The sequence below is a fragment of the Garra rufa genome, chromosome 25 (genome assembly GCF_049309525.1).
Source record: "Garra rufa chromosome 25, GarRuf1.0, whole genome shotgun sequence".
Taxonomy (NCBI): Eukaryota; Metazoa; Chordata; class Actinopteri; order Cypriniformes; family Cyprinidae; genus Garra; species Garra rufa.
The window spans coordinates 28426405-28443378 of record NC_133385.1 but is presented as its reverse complement, the minus strand read 5'-3'; positions in this window follow the sequence as shown (position 1 = coordinate 28443378).

Genomic DNA, 16974 nt, shown 5'->3' with positions numbered 1-16974 from the left:
ACGGCGTTTCAGCACATAACAAACTTTGTTCAGGCAATGCAAGCTGAAACTCGGTCCAAAATTAAAATTGCAGTCTGTGCATGAATAAAACCTATTTTGCAACACAGAGAAACATATCTGAAGGTGTTAGAAGTGTTTTGCATGATTTTTGAAGTTAGAGCCTGAAATGTCAGAAAACAGCGTTTCAGCACATAACAAACTTGGTTCTGGCAATGCAAGCTGAAAATCGGTCAGAAATTAAAATTGCAATCTGTGCATGAATAAAACCTATTTTGCAACACAGAGAAACATATCTGAAGGTGTTAGAAGTGTTTTGCATGATTTTTGAAGTTAGAGCCTGAAATGTCAGAAAACAGCGTTTCAGCACATAACAAACTTGGTTCTGGCAATGCAAGCTGAAACTCAGTCCAAAATTAAAATTGCAGTCTGTGCATGAATGAAACGTATTTTGAAACACACAGAAACATATCTGAAGGTGTTAGAAGTGTTTTGCATGATTTTTGAAGTTAGAGCCTGAAATGTCAGAAAACAGCGTTTCAGCACATAACAAACTTGGTTCTGGCAATGCAAGCTGAAACTCAGTCCAAAATTAAAATTCCAGTCTGTGCATGAATGAAACGTATTTTGAAACACACAGAAACATATATGAAGGTGTTAGAAGTGTTTTGCATGATTTTTGAAGTTAGAGCCTGAAATGTCAGAAAACAGCGTTTCAGCACATAACAAACTTGGTTCTGGCAATGCAAGCTGAAAATCGGTCAGAAATTAAAATTGCAATCTGTGCATGAATAAAACCTATTTTGCAACACAGAGAAACATATCTGAAGGTGTTAGAAGTGTTTTGCATGATTTTTGAAGTTAGAGCCTGAAATGTCAGAAAACAGCGTTTCAGCACATAACAAACTTGGTTCTGGCAATGCAAGCTGAAACTCAGTCCAAAATTAAAATTGCAGTCTGTGCATGAATGAAACGTATTTTGAAACACACAGAAACATATCTGAAGGTGTTAGAAGTGTTTTGCATGATTTTTGAAGTTAGAGCCTGAAATGTCAGAAAACAGCGTTTCAGCACATAACAAACTTGGTTCTGGCAATGCAAGCTGAAACTCGGTCAGAAATTAAAATTCCAGTCTGTGCATGAATAAAACCTATTTTGCAACACAGAGAAACATATCTGAAGGTGTTAGAAGTGTTTTGCATGATTTTTGAAGTTAGAGCCTGAAATGTCAGAAAACGGCGTTTCAGCACCTAACAAACTTGGTTCAGGCAATGCAAGCTGAAACTTGGCCCAAAATTAAAATTCCAGTCTGTGCATGAATAAAACCTATTTTGCAACACAGAGAAACATATCTGAAGGTGTTAGAAGTGTTTTGCATGATTTTTGAAGTTAGAGCCTGAAATGTCAGAAAACGGCGTTTCAGCACATAACAAACTTGGTTCAGGCAATGCAAGCTGAAACTCGGTCCAAAATTAAAATTGCAGTCTGTGCATGAATAAAACCTATTTTGCAACACAGAGAAACATATCTGAAGGTGTTAGAAGTGTTTTGCATGATTTTTGAAGTTAGAGCCTGAAATGTCAGAAAACAGCGTTTCAGCACATAACAAACTTGGTTCTGGCAATGCAAGCTGAAAATCGGTCAGAAATTAAAATTGCAATCTGTGCATGAATAAAACCTATTTTGCAACACAGAGAAACATATCTGAAGGTGTTAGAAGTGTTTTGCATGATTTTTGAAGTTAGAGCCTGAAATGTCAGAAAACAGCGTTTCAGCACATAACAAACTTGGTTCAGGCAATGCAAGCTGAAACTCGGTCCAAAATTAAAATTGCAGTCTGTGCATGAATGAAACGTATTTTGAAACACACAGAAACATATCTGAAGGTGTTAGAAGTGTTTTGCATGATTTTTGAAGTTAGAGCCTTAAATGTCAGAAAACAGCGTTTCAGCACATAACAAACTTTGTTCTGGCAATGCAAGCTGAAACTCGGTCAGAAATTAAAATTGCAGTCTGTGCATGAATAAAACCTATTTTGCAACACAGAGAAACATATCTGAAGGTGTTAGAAGTGTTTTGCATGATTTTTGAAGTTAGAGCCTGAAATGTCAGAAAACAGCGTTTCAGCATATAACAAACTTGGTTCTGGCAATGCAAGCTGAAACTCAGTCCAAAATTAAAATTCCAGTCTGTGCATGAATGAAACGTATTTTGAAACACACAGAAACATATCTGAAGGTGTTAGAAGTGTTTTGCATGATTTTTGAAGTTAGAGCCTGAAATGTCAGAAAACAGCGTTTCAGCACATAACAAACTTGGTTCTGGCAATGCAAGCTGAAACTCGGTCAGAAATTAAAATTCCAGTCTGTGCATGAATAAAACCTATTTTGCAACACAGAGAAACATATCTGAAGGTGTAAGAAGTGTTTTGCATGATTTTTGAAGTTAGAGCCTGAAATGTCAGAAAACGGCGTTTCAGCACATAACAAACTTGGTTCAGGCAATGCAAGCTGAAACTCGGTCCAAAATTAAAATTGCAGTCTGTGCATGAATAAAACCTATTTTGCAACACAGAGAAACATATCTGAAGGTGTTAGAAGTGTTTTGCATGATTTTTGAAGTTAGAGCCTGAAATGTCAGAAAACAGCGTTTCAGCACATAACAAACTTGGTTCTGGCAATGCAAGCTGAAACTCAGTCCAAAATTAAAATTGCAGTCTGTGCATGAATGAAACGTATTTTGAAACACACAGAAACATATCTGAAGGTGTTAGAAGTGTTTTGCATGATTTTTGAAGTTAGAGCCTGAAATGTCAGAAAACAGCGTTTCAGCACATAACAAACTTTGTTCTGGCAATGCAAGCTGAAACTCGGTCAGAAATTAAAATTGCAGTCTGTGCATGAATAAAACCTATTTTGCAACACAGAGAAACATATCTGAAGGTGTTAGAAGTGTTTTGCATGATTTTTGAAGTTAGAGCCTGAAATGTCAGAAAACGGCGTTTCAGCACGTAACAAACTTGGTTCAGGCAATGCAAGCTGAAACTTGGCCCAAAATTAAAATTCCAGTCTGTGCATGAATAAAACCTATTTTGCAACACAGAGAAACATATCTGAAGGTGTTAGAAGTGTTTTGCATGATTTTTGAAGTTAGAGCCTGAAATGTCAGAAAACAGCGTTTCAGCACATAACAAACTTGGTTCTGGCAATGCAAGCTGAAACTCAGTCCAAAATTAAAATTGCAGTCTGTGCATGAAAGAAACGTATTTTGAAACACACAGAAACATATCTGAAGGTGTTAGAAGTGTTTTGCATGATTTTTGAAGTTAGAGCCTGAAATGTCAGAAAACAGCGTTTCAGCACATAACAAACTTGGTTCTGGCAATGCAAGCTGAAACTCGGTCAGAAATTAAAATTGCAGTCTGTGCATGAATAAAACCTATTTTGCAACACAGAGAAACATATCTGAAGGTGTTAGAAGTGTTTTGCATGATTTTTGAAGTTAGAGCCTGAAATGTCAGAAAACGGCGTTTCAGCACCTAACAAACTTGGTTTAGGCAATGCAAGCTGAAACTTGGCCCAAAATTAAAATTGCAGTCTGTGCATGAATAAAACCTATTTTGCAACACAGAGAAACATATCTGAAGGTGTTAGAAGTGTTTTGCATGATTTTTGAAGTTAGAGCCTGAAATGTCAGAAAACGGCGTTTCAGCACATAACAAACTTTGTTCAGGCAATGCAAGCTGAAACTCGGTCCAAAATTAAAATTGCAGTCTGTGCATGAATAAAACCTATTTTGCAACACAGAGAAACATATCTGAAGGTGTTAGAAGTGTTTTGCATGATTTTTGAAGTTAGAGCCTGAAATGTCAGAAAACAGCGTTTCAGCACATAACAAACTTGGTTCTGGCAATGCAAGCTGAAAATCGGTCAGAAATTAAAATTGCAATCTGTGCATGAATAAAACCTATTTTGCAACACAGAGAAACATATCTGAAGGTGTTAGAAGTGTTTTGCATGATTTTTGAAGTTAGAGCCTGAAATGTCAGAAAACAGCGTTTCAGCACATAACAAACTTGGTTCTGGCAATGCAAGCTGAAACTCAGTCCAAAATTAAAATTGCAGTCTGTGCATGAATGAAACGTATTTTGAAACACACAGAAACATATCTGAAGGTGTTAGAAGTGTTTTGCATGATTTTTGAAGTTAGAGCCTGAAATGTCAGAAAACAGCGTTTCAGCACATAACAAACTTGGTTCTGGCAATGCAAGCTGAAACTCAGTCCAAAATTAAAATTCCAGTCTGTGCATGAATGAAACGTATTTTGAAACACACAGAAACATATATGAAGGTGTTAGAAGTGTTTTGCATGATTTTTGAAGTTAGAGCCTGAAATGTCAGAAAACAGCGTTTCAGCACATAACAAACTTGGTTCTGGCAATGCAAGCTGAAAATCGGTCAGAAATTAAAATTGCAATCTGTGCATGAATAAAACCTATTTTGCAACACAGAGAAACATATCTGAAGGTGTTAGAAGTGTTTTGCATGATTTTTGAAGTTAGAGCCTGAAATGTCAGAAAACAGCGTTTCAGCACATAACAAACTTGGTTCTGGCAATGCAAGCTGAAACTCAGTCCAAAATTAAAATTGCAGTCTGTGCATGAATGAAACGTATTTTGAAACACACAGAAACATATCTGAAGGTGTTAGAAGTGTTTTGCATGATTTTTGAAGTTAGAGCCTGAAATGTCAGAAAACAGCGTTTCAGCACATAACAAACTTGGTTCTGGCAATGCAAGCTGAAACTCGGTCAGAAATTAAAATTCCAGTCTGTGCATGAATAAAACCTATTTTGCAACACAGAGAAACATATCTGAAGGTGTTAGAAGTGTTTTGCATGATTTTTGAAGTTAGAGCCTGAAATGTCAGAAAACGGCGTTTCAGCACCTAACAAACTTGGTTCAGGCAATGCAAGCTGAAACTTGGCCCAAAATTAAAATTCCAGTCTGTGCATGAATAAAACCTATTTTGCAACACAGAGAAACATATCTGAAGGTGTTAGAAGTGTTTTGCATGATTTTTGAAGTTAGAGCCTGAAATGTCAGAAAACGGCGTTTCAGCACATAACAAACTTGGTTCAGGCAATGCAAGCTGAAACTCGGTCCAAAATTAAAATTGCAGTCTGTGCATGAATAAAACCTATTTTGCAACACAGAGAAACATATCTGAAGGTGTTAGAAGTGTTTTGCATGATTTTTGAAGTTAGAGCCTGAAATGTCAGAAAACAGCGTTTCAGCACATAACAAACTTGGTTCTGGCAATGCAAGCTGAAAATCGGTCAGAAATTAAAATTGCAATCTGTGCATGAATAAAACCTATTTTGCAACACAGAGAAACATATCTGAAGGTGTTAGAAGTGTTTTGCATGATTTTTGAAGTTAGAGCCTGAAATGTCAGAAAACAGCGTTTCAGCACATAACAAACTTGGTTCAGGCAATGCAAGCTGAAACTCGGTCCAAAATTAAAATTGCAGTCTGTGCATGAATGAAACGTATTTTGAAACACACAGAAACATATCTGAAGGTGTTAGAAGTGTTTTGCATGATTTTTGAAGTTAGAGCCTTAAATGTCAGAAAACAGCGTTTCAGCACATAACAAACTTTGTTCTGGCAATGCAAGCTGAAACTCGGTCAGAAATTAAAATTGCAGTCTGTGCATGAATAAAACCTATTTTGCAACACAGAGAAACATATCTGAAGGTGTTAGAAGTGTTTTGCATGATTTTTGAAGTTAGAGCCTGAAATGTCAGAAAACAGCGTTTCAGCATATAACAAACTTGGTTCTGGCAATGCAAGCTGAAACTCAGTCCAAAATTAAAATTCCAGTCTGTGCATGAATGAAACGTATTTTGAAACACACAGAAACATATCTGAAGGTGTTAGAAGTGTTTTGCATGATTTTTGAAGTTAGAGCCTGAAATGTCAGAAAACAGCGTTTCAGCACATAACAAACTTGGTTCTGGCAATGCAAGCTGAAACTCGGTCAGAAATTAAAATTCCAGTCTGTGCATGAATAAAACCTATTTTGCAACACAGAGAAACATATCTGAAGGTGTAAGAAGTGTTTTGCATGATTTTTGAAGTTAGAGCCTGAAATGTCAGAAAACGGCGTTTCAGCACATAACAAACTTGGTTCAGGCAATGCAAGCTGAAACTCGGTCCAAAATTAAAATTGCAGTCTGTGCATGAATAAAACCTATTTTGCAACACAGAGAAACATATCTGAAGGTGTTAGAAGTGTTTTGCATGATTTTTGAAGTTAGAGCCTGAAATGTCAGAAAACAGCGTTTCAGCACATAACAAACTTGGTTCTGGCAATGCAAGCTGAAACTCAGTCCAAAATTAAAATTGCAGTCTGTGCATGAATGAAACGTATTTTGAAACACACAGAAACATATCTGAAGGTGTTAGAAGTGTTTTGCATGATTTTTGAAGTTAGAGCCTGAAATGTCAGAAAACAGCGTTTCAGCACATAACAAACTTTGTTCTGGCAATGCAAGCTGAAACTCGGTCAGAAATTAAAATTGCAGTCTGTGCATGAATAAAACCTATTTTGCAACACAGAGAAACATATCTGAAGGTGTTAGAAGTGTTTTGCATGATTTTTGAAGTTAGAGCCTGAAATGTCAGAAAACGGCGTTTCAGCACGTAACAAACTTGGTTCAGGCAATGCAAGCTGAAACTTGGCCCAAAATTAAAATTCCAGTCTGTGCATGAATAAAACCTATTTTGCAACACAGAGAAACATATCTGAAGGTGTTAGAAGCGTTTTGCATGATTTTTGAAGTTAGAGCCTGAAATGTCAGAAAACAGCGTTTCAGCACATAACAAACTTGGTTCTGGCAATGCAAGCTGAAACTCAGTCCAAAATTAAAATTCCAGTCTGTGCATGAATGAAACGTATTTTGAAACACACAGAAACATATCTGAAGGTGTTAGAAGTGTTTTGCATGATTTTTGAAGTTAGAGCCTGAAATGTCAGAAAACAGCGTTTCAGCACATAAGAAACTTGGTTCTGGCAATGCAAGCTGAAACTCGGTCAGAAATTAAAATTCCAGTCTGTGCATGAATAAAACCTATTTTGCAACACAGAGAAACATATCTGAAGGTGTTAGAAGTGTTTTGCATGATTTTTGAAGTTAGAGCCTGAAATGTCAGAAAACGGCGTTTCAGCACCTAACAAACTTGGTTCTGGCAATGCAAGCTGAAACTTGGCCCAAAATTAAAATTCCAGTCTGTGCATGAATAAAACCTATTTTGCAACACAGAGAAACATATCTGAAGGTGTTAGAAGTGTTTTGCATGGTTTTTGAAGTTAGAGCCTGAAATGTCAGAAAACGGCGTTTCAGCACATAACAAACTTGGTTCAGGCAATGCAAGCTGAAACTCGGTCCAAAATTAAAATTGCAGTCTGTGCATGAATAAAACCTATTTTGCAACACAGAGAAACATATCTGAAGGTGTTAGAAGTGTTTTGCATGATTTTTGAAGTTAGAGCCTGAAATGTCAGAAAACAGCGTTTCAGCACATAACAAACTTGGTTCTGGCAATGCAAGCTGAAAATCGGTCAGAAATTAAAATTGCAATCTGTGCATGAATAAAACCTATTTTGCAACACAGAGAAACATATCTGAAGGTGTTAGAAGTGTTTTGCATGATTTTTGAAGTTAGAGCCTGAAATGTCAGAAAACAGCGTTTCAGCACATAACAAACTTGATTCTGGCAATGCAAGCTGAAACTCAGTCCAAAATTAAAATTGCAGTCTGTGCATGAATGAAACGTATTTTGAAACACACAGAAACATATCTGAAGGTGTTAGAAGTGTTTTGCATGATTTTTGAAGTTAGAGCCTGAAATGTCAGAAAACGGCGTTTCAGCACATAACAAACTTGGTTCAGGCAATGCAAGCTGAAACTCGGTCCAAAATTAAAATTGCAGTCTGTGCATGAATAAAACCTATTTTGCAACACAGAGAAACATATCTGAAGGTGTTAGAAGTGTTTTGCATGATTTTTGAAGTTAGAGCCTGAAATGTCAGAAAACAGCGTTTCAGCACATAACAAACTTGGTTCTGGCAATGCAAGCTGAAAATCGGTCAGAAATTAAAATTGCAATCTGTGCATGAATAAAACCTATTTTGCAACACAGAGAAACATATCTGAAGGTGTTAGAAGTGTTTTGCATGATTTTTGAAGTTAGAGCCTGAAATGTCAGAAAACAGCGTTTCAGCACATAACAAACTTGGTTCAGGCAATGCAAGCTGAAACTCGGTCCAAAATTAAAATTGCAGTCTGTGCATGAATGAAACGTATTTTGAAACACACAGAAACATATCTGAAGGTGTTAGAAGTGTTTTGCATGATTTTTGAAGTTAGAGCCTTAAATGTCAGAAAACAGCGTTTCAGCACATAACAAACTTTGTTCTGGCAATGCAAGCTGAAACTCGGTCAGAAATTAAAATTGCAGTCTGTGCATGAATAAAACCTATTTTGCAACACAGAGAAACATATCTGAAGGTGTTAGAAGTGTTTTGCATGATTTTTGAAGTTAGAGCCTGAAATGTCAGAAAACAGCGTTTCAGCATATAACAAACTTGGTTCTGGCAATGCAAGCTGAAACTCAGTCCAAAATTAAAATTCCAGTCTGTGCATGAATGAAACGTATTTTGAAACACACAGAAACATATCTGAAGGTGTTAGAAGTGTTTTGCATGATTTTTGAAGTTAGAGCCTGAAATGTCAGAAAACAGCGTTTCAGCACATAACAAACTTGGTTCTGGCAATGCAAGCTGAAACTCGGTCAGAAATTAAAATTCCAGTCTGTGCATGAATAAAACCTATTTTGCAACACAGAGAAACATATCTGAAGGTGTAAGAAGTGTTTTGCATGATTTTTGAAGTTAGAGCCTGAAATGTCAGAAAACGGCGTTTCAGCACATAACAAACTTGGTTCAGGCAATGCAAGCTGAAACTCGGTCCAAAATTAAAATTGCAGTCTGTGCATGAATAAAACCTATTTTGCAACACAGAGAAACATATCTGAAGGTGTTAGAAGTGTTTTGCATGATTTTTGAAGTTAGAGCCTGAAATGTCAGAAAACAGCGTTTCAGCACATAACAAACTTGGTTCTGGCAATGCAAGCTGAAACTCAGTCCAAAATTAAAATTGCAGTCTGTGCATGAATGAAACGTATTTTGAAACACACAGAAACATATCTGAAGGTGTTAGAAGTGTTTTGCATGATTTTTGAAGTTAGAGCCTGAAATGTCAGAAAACAGCGTTTCAGCACATAACAAACTTTGTTCTGGCAATGCAAGCTGAAACTCGGTCAGAAATTAAAATTGCAGTCTGTGCATGAATAAAACCTATTTTGCAACACAGAGAAACATATCTGAAGGTGTTAGAAGTGTTTTGCATGATTTTTGAAGTTAGAGCCTGAAATGTCAGAAAACGGCGTTTCAGCACGTAACAAACTTGGTTCAGGCAATGCAAGCTGAAACTTGGCCCAAAATTAAAATTCCAGTCTGTGCATGAATAAAACCTATTTTGCAACACAGAGAAACATATCTGAAGGTGTTAGAAGCGTTTTGCATGATTTTTGAAGTTAGAGCCTGAAATGTCAGAAAACAGCGTTTCAGCACATAACAAACTTGGTTCTGGCAATGCAAGCTGAAACTCATTCCAAAATTAAAATTCCAGTCTGTGCATGAATGAAACGTATTTTGAAACACACAGAAACATATCTGAAGGTGTTAGAAGTGTTTTGCATGATTTTTGAAGTTAGAGCCTGAAATGTCAGAAAACAGCGTTTCAGCACATAACAAACTTGGTTCTGGCAATGCAAGCTGAAACTCGGTCAGAAATTAAAATTCCAGTCTGTGCATGAATAAAACCTATTTTGCAACACAGAGAAACATATCTGAAGGTGTTAGAAGTGTTTTGCATGATTTTTGAAGTTAGAGCCTGAAATGTCAGAAAACGGCGTTTCAGCACCTAACAAACTTGGTTCTGGCAATGCAAGCTGAAACTTGGCCCAAAATTAAAATTCCAGTCTGTGCATGAATAAAACCTATTTTGCAACACAGAGAAACATATCTGAAGGTGTTAGAAGTGTTTTGCATGGTTTTTGAAGTTAGAGCCTGAAATGTCAGAAAACGGCGTTTCAGCACATAACAAACTTGGTTCAGGCAATGCAAGCTGAAACTCGGTCCAAAATTAAAATTGCAGTCTGTGCATGAATAAAACCTATTTTGCAACACAGAGAAACATATCTGAAGGTGTTAGAAGTGTTTTGCATGATTTTTGAAGTTAGAGCCTGAAATGTCAGAAAACAGCGTTTCAGCACATAACAAACTTGGTTCTGGCAATGCAAGCTGAAAATCGGTCAGAAATTAAAATTGCAATCTGTGCATGAATAAAACCTATTTTGCAACACAGAGAAACATATCTGAAGGTGTTAGAAGTGTTTTGCATGATTTTTGAAGTTAGAGCCTGAAATGTCAGAAAACAGCGTTTCAGCACATAACAAACTTGATTCTGGCAATGCAAGCTGAAACTCAGTCCAAAATTAAAATTGCAGTCTGTGCATGAATGAAACGTATTTTGAAACACACAGAAACATATCTGAAGGTGTTAGAAGTGTTTTGCATGATTTTTGAAGTTAGAGCCTGAAATGTCAGAAAACAGCGTTTCAGCACATAACAAACTTTGTTCTGGCAATGCAAGCTGAAACTCGGTCAGAAATAAAAATTGCAGTCTGTGCATGAATAAAACCTATTTTGCAACACAGAGAAACATATCTGAAGGTGTTAGAAGTGTTTTGCATGATTTTTGAAGTTAGAGCCTGAAATGTCAGAAAACTGCGTTTCAGCACCTAACAAACTTGGTTCAGGCAATGCAAGCTGAAACTTGGCCCAAAATTAAAATTCCAGTCTGTGCATGAATAAAACCTATTTTGCAACACAGAGAAACATATCTGAAGGTGTTAGAAGTGTTTTGCATGATTTTTGAAGTTAGAGCCTGAAATGTCAGAAAACAGCGTTTCAGCACCTAACAAACTTGGTTCAGGCAATGCAAGCTGAAACTTGGCCCAAAATTAAAATTCCAGTCTGTGCATGAATAAAACCTATTTTGCAACACAGAGAAACATATCTGAAGGTGTTAGAAGTGTTTTGCATGATTTTTGAAGTTAGAGCCTGAAATGTCAGAAAACAGCGTTTCAGCACATAACAAACTTGGTTCTGGCAATGCAAGCTGAAACTCGGTCAGAAATTAAAATTGCAGTCTGTGCATGAATAAAACCTATTTTGCAACACAGAGAAACATATCTGAAGGTGTTAGAAGTGTTTTGCATGATTTTTGAAGTTAGAGCCTGAAATGTCAGAAAACAGCGTTTCAGCACATAACTTGGTTCTGGCAATGCAAGCTGAAAATCGGTCAGAAATTAAAATTGCAATCTGTGCATGAATAAAACCTATTTTGCAACACAGAGAAACATATCTGAAGGTGTTAGAAGTGTTTTGCATGATTTTTGAAGTTAGAGCCTGAAATGTCAGAAAACAGCGTTTCAGCACATAACAAACTTGGTTCTGGCAATGCAAGCTGAAACTCAGTCCAAAATTAAAATTGCAGTCTGTGCATGAATGAAACGTATTTTGAAACACACAGAAACATATCTGAAGGTGTTAGAAGTGTTTTGCATGATTTTTGAAGTTAGAGCCTGAAATGTCAGAAAACAGCGTTTCAGCACATAACAAACTTGGTTCTGGCAATGCAAGCTGAAACTCGGTCAGAAATTAAAATTGCAGTCTGTGCATGAATAAAACCTATTTTGCAACACAGAGAAACATATCTGAAGGTGTTAGAAGTGTTTTGCATGATTTTTGAAGTTAGAGCCTGAAATGTCAGAAAACGGCGTTTCAGCACGTAACAAACTTGGTTCAGGCAATGCAAGCTGAAACTTGGCCCAAAATTAAAATTCCAGTCTGTGCATGAATAAAACCTATTTTGCAACACAGAGAAACATATCTGAAGGTGTTAGAAGTGTTTTGCATGATTTTTGAAGTTAGAGCCTGAAATGTCAGAAAACAGCGTTTCAGCACATAACAAACTTGGTTCTGGCAATGCAAGCTGAAACTCAGTCCAAAATTAAAATTCCAGTCTGTGCATGAATGAAACGTATTTTGAAACACACAGAAACATATCTGAAGGTGTTAGAAGTGTTTTGCATGATTTTTGAAGTTAGAGCCTGAAATGTCAGAAAACAGCGTTTCAGCACATAACAAACTTGGTTCTGGCAATGCAAGCTGAAACTCGGTCAGAAATTAAAATTCCAGTCTGTGCATGAATAAAACCTATTTTGCAACACAGAGAAACATATCTGAAGGTGTTAGAAGTGTTTTGCATGATTTTTGAAGTTAGAGCCTGAAATGTCAGAAAACGGCGTTTCAGCACCTAACAAACTTGGTTCAGGCAATGCAAGCTGAAACTTGGCCCAAAATTAAAATTCCAGTCTGTGCATGAATAAAACCTATTTTGCAACACAGAGAAACATATCTGAAGGTGTTAGAAGTGTTTTGCATGATTTTTGAAGTTAGAGCCTGAAATGTCAGAAAACGGCGTTTCAGCACATAACAAATTTGGTTCAGGCAATGCAAGCTGAAACTCGGTCCAAAATTAAAATTGCAGTCTGTGCATGAATAAAACCTATTTTGCAACACAGAGAAACATATCTGAAGGTGTTAGAAGTGTTTTGCATGATTTTTGAAGTTAGAGCCTGAAATGTCAGAAAACAGCGTTTCAGCACATAACAAACTTGGTTCTGGCAATGCAAGCTGAAAATCGGTCAGAAATTAAAATTGCAATCTGTGCATGAATAAAACCTATTTTGCAACACAGAGAAACATATCTGAAGGTGTTAGAAGTGTTTTGCATGATTTTTGAAGTTAGAGCCTGAAATGTCAGAAAACAGCGTTTCAGCACATAACAAACTTGATTCTGGCAATGCAAGCTGAAACTCAGTCCAAAATTAAAATTGCAGTCTGTGCATGAATGAAACGTATTTTGAAACACACAGAAACATATCTGAAGGTGTTAGAAGTGTTTTGCATGATTTTTGAAGTTAGAGCCTGAAATGTCAGAAAACAGCGTTTCAGCACATAACAAACTTTGTTCTGGCAATGCAAGCTGAAACTCGGTCAGAAATTAAAATTGCAGTCTGTGCATGAATAAAACCTATTTTGCAACACAGAGAAACATATCTGAAGGTGTTAGAAGTGTTTTGCATGATTTTTGAAGTTAGAGCCTGAAATGTCAGAAAACGGCGTTTCAGCACCTAACAAACTTGGTTCAGGCAATGCAAGCTGAAACTTGGCCCAAAATTAAAATTCCAGTCTGTGCATAAATAAAACCTATTTGCAACACAGAGAAACATATCTGAAGGTGTTAGAAGTGTTTTGCATGATTTTTGAAGTTAGAGCCTGAAATGTCAGAAAACGGCGTTTCAGCACATAACAAACTTGGTTCAGGCAATGCAAGCTGAAACTCGGTCCAAAATTAAAATTGCAGTCTGTGCATGAAAAAAACCTATTTTGCAACACAGAGAAACATATCTGAAGGTGTTAGAAGTGTTTTGCATGATTTTTGAAGTTAGAGCCTGAAATGTCAGAAAACAGCGTTTCAGCACATAACAAACTTGGTTCTGGCAATGCAAGCTGAAAATCGGTCAGAAATTAAAATTGCAATCTGTGCATGAATAAAACCTATTTTGCAACACAGAGAAACATATCTGAAGGTGTTAGAAGTGTTTTGCATGATTTTTGAAGTTAGAGCCTGAAATGTCAGAAAACAGCGTTTCAGCACATAACAAACTTGATTCTGGCAATGCAAGCTGAAACTCAGTCCAAAATTAAAATTGCAGTCTGTGCATGAATGAAACGTATTTTGAAACACACAGAAACATATCTGAAGGTGTTAGAAGTGTTTTGCATGATTTTTGAAGTTAGAGCCTGAAATGTCAGAAAACAGCGTTTCAGCACATAACAAACTTTGTTCTGGCAATGCAAGCTGAAACTCGGTCAGAAATTAAAATTGCAGTCTGTGCATGAATAAAACCTATTTTGCAACACAGAGAAACATATCTGAAGGTGTTAGAAGTGTTTTGCATGATTTTTGAAGTTAGAGCCTGAAATGTCAGAAAACGGCGTTTCAGCACATAACAAACTTGGTTCAGGCAATGCAAGCTGAAACTCGGTCCAAAATTAAAATTGCAGTCTGTGCATGAATAAAACCTATTTTGCAACACAGAGAAACATATCTGAAGGTGTTAGAAGTGTTTTGCATGATTTTTGAAGTTAGAGCCTGAAATGTCAGAAAACAGCGTTTCAGCACATAACAAACTTGGTTCTGGCAATGCAAGCTGAAAATCGGTCAGAAATTAAAATTGCAATCTGTGCATGAATAAAACCTATTTTGCAACACAGAGAAACATATCTGAAGGTGTTAGAAGTGTTTTGCATGATTTTTGAAGTTAGAGCCTGAAATGTCAGAAAACAGCGTTTCAGCACATAACAAACTTGATTCTGGCAATGCAAGCTGAAACTCAGTCCAAAATTAAAATTGCAGTCTGTGCATGAATGAAACGTATTTTGAAACACACAGAAACATATCTGAAGGTGTTAGAAGTGTTTTGCATGATTTTTGAAGTTAGAGCCTGAAATGTCAGAAAACAGCGTTTCAGCACATAACAAACTTTGTTCTGGCAATGCAAGCTGAAACTCGGTCAGAAATTAAAATTGCAGTCTGTGCATGAATAAAACCTATTTTGCAACACAGAGAAACATATCTGAAGGTGTTAGAAGTGTTTTGCATGATTTTTGAAGTTAGAGCCTGAAATGTCAGAAAACGGCGTTTCAGCACCTAACAAACTTGGTTCAGGCAATGCAAGCTGAAACTTGGCCCAAAATTAAAATTCCAGTCTGTGCATAAATAAAACCTATTTTGCAACACAGAGAAACATATCTGAAGGTGTTAGAAGTGTTTTGCATGATTTTTGAAGTTAGAGCCTGAAATGTCAGAAAACGGCGTTTCAGCACATAACAAACTTGGTTCAGGCAATGCAAGCTGAAACTCGGTCCAAAATTAAAATTGCAGTCTGTGCATGAAAAAAACCTATTTTGCAACACAGAGAAACATATCTGAAGGTGTTAGAAGTGTTTTGCATGATTTTTGAAGTTAGAGCCTGAAATGTCAGAAAACAGCGTTTCAGCACATAACAAACTTGGTTCTGGCAATGCAAGCTGAAAATCGGTCAGAAATTAAAATTGCAATCTGTGCATGAATAAAACCTATTTTGCAACACAGAGAAACATATCTGAAGGTGTTAGAAGTGTTTTGCATGATTTTTGAAGTTAGAGCCTGAAATGTCAGAAAACGGCGTTTCAGCACCTAACAAACTTGGTTCAGGCAATGCAAGCTGAAACTTGGCCCAAAATTAAAATTCCAGTCTGTGCATAAATAAAACCTATTTTGCAACACAGAGAAACATATCTGAAGGTGTTAGAAGTGTTTTGCATGATTTTTGAAGTTAGAGCCTGAAATGTCAGAAAACGGCGTTTCAGCACATAACAAACTTGGTTCAGGCAATGCAAGCTGAAACTCGGTCAGAAATTAAAATTGCAGTCTGTGCATGAATAAAACCTATTTTGCAACACAGAGAAACATATCTGAAGGTGTTAGAAGTGTTTTGCATGATTTTTGAAGTTAGAGCCTGAAATGTCAGAAAACAGCGTTTCAGCATATAACAAACTTGGTTCTGGCAATGCAAGCTGAAACTCAGTCCAAAATTAAAATTCCAGTCTGTGCATGAATGAAACGTATTTTGAAACACACAGAAACATATCTGAAGGTGTTAGAAGTGTTTTGCATGATTTTTGAAGTTAGAGCCTGAAATGTCAGAAAACAGCGTTTCAGCACATAACAAACTTGGTTCTGGCAATGCAAGCTGAAACTCGGTCAGAAATTAAAATTCCAGTCTGTGCATGAATAAAACCTATTTTGCAACACAGAGAAACATATCTGAAGGTGTAAGAAGTGTTTTGCATGATTTTTGAAGTTAGAGCCTGAAATGTCAGAAAACGGCGTTTCAGCACATAACAAACTTGGTTCAGGCAATGCAAGCTGAAACTCGGTCCAAAATTAAAATTGCAGTCTGTGCATGAATAAAACCTATTTTGCAACACAGAGAAACATATCTGAAGGTGTTAGAAGTGTTTTGCATGATTTTTGAAGTTAGAGCCTGAAATGTCAGAAAACAGCGTTTCAGCACATAACAAACTTGGTTCTGGCAATGCAAGCTGAAACTCAGTCCAAAATTAAAATTGCAGTCTGTGCATGAATGAAACGTATTTTGAAACACACAGAAACATATCTGAAGGTGTTAGAAGTGTTTTGCATGATTTTTGAAGTTAGAGCCTGAAATGTCAGAAAACAGCGTTTCAGCACATAACAAACTTTGTTCTGGCAATGCAAGCTGAAACTCGGTCAGAAATTAAAATTGCAGTCTGTGCATGAATAAAACCTATTTTGCAACACAGAGAAACATATCTGAAGGTGTTAGAAGTGTTTTGCATGATTTTTGAAGTTAGAGCCTGAAATGTCAGAAAACGGCGTTTCAGCACCTAACAAACTTGGTTCAGGCAATGCAAGCTGAAACTTGGCCCAAAATTAAAATTCCAGTCTGTGCATGAATAAAACCTATTTTGCAACACAGAGAAACATATCTGAAGGTGTTAGAAGCGTTTTGCATGATTTTTGAAGTTAGAGGCTGAAATGTCAGAAAACAGCGTTTCAGCACATAACAAACTTGGTTCTGGCAATGCAAGCTGAAACTCAGTCCAAAATTAAAATTCCAGTCTGTGCATG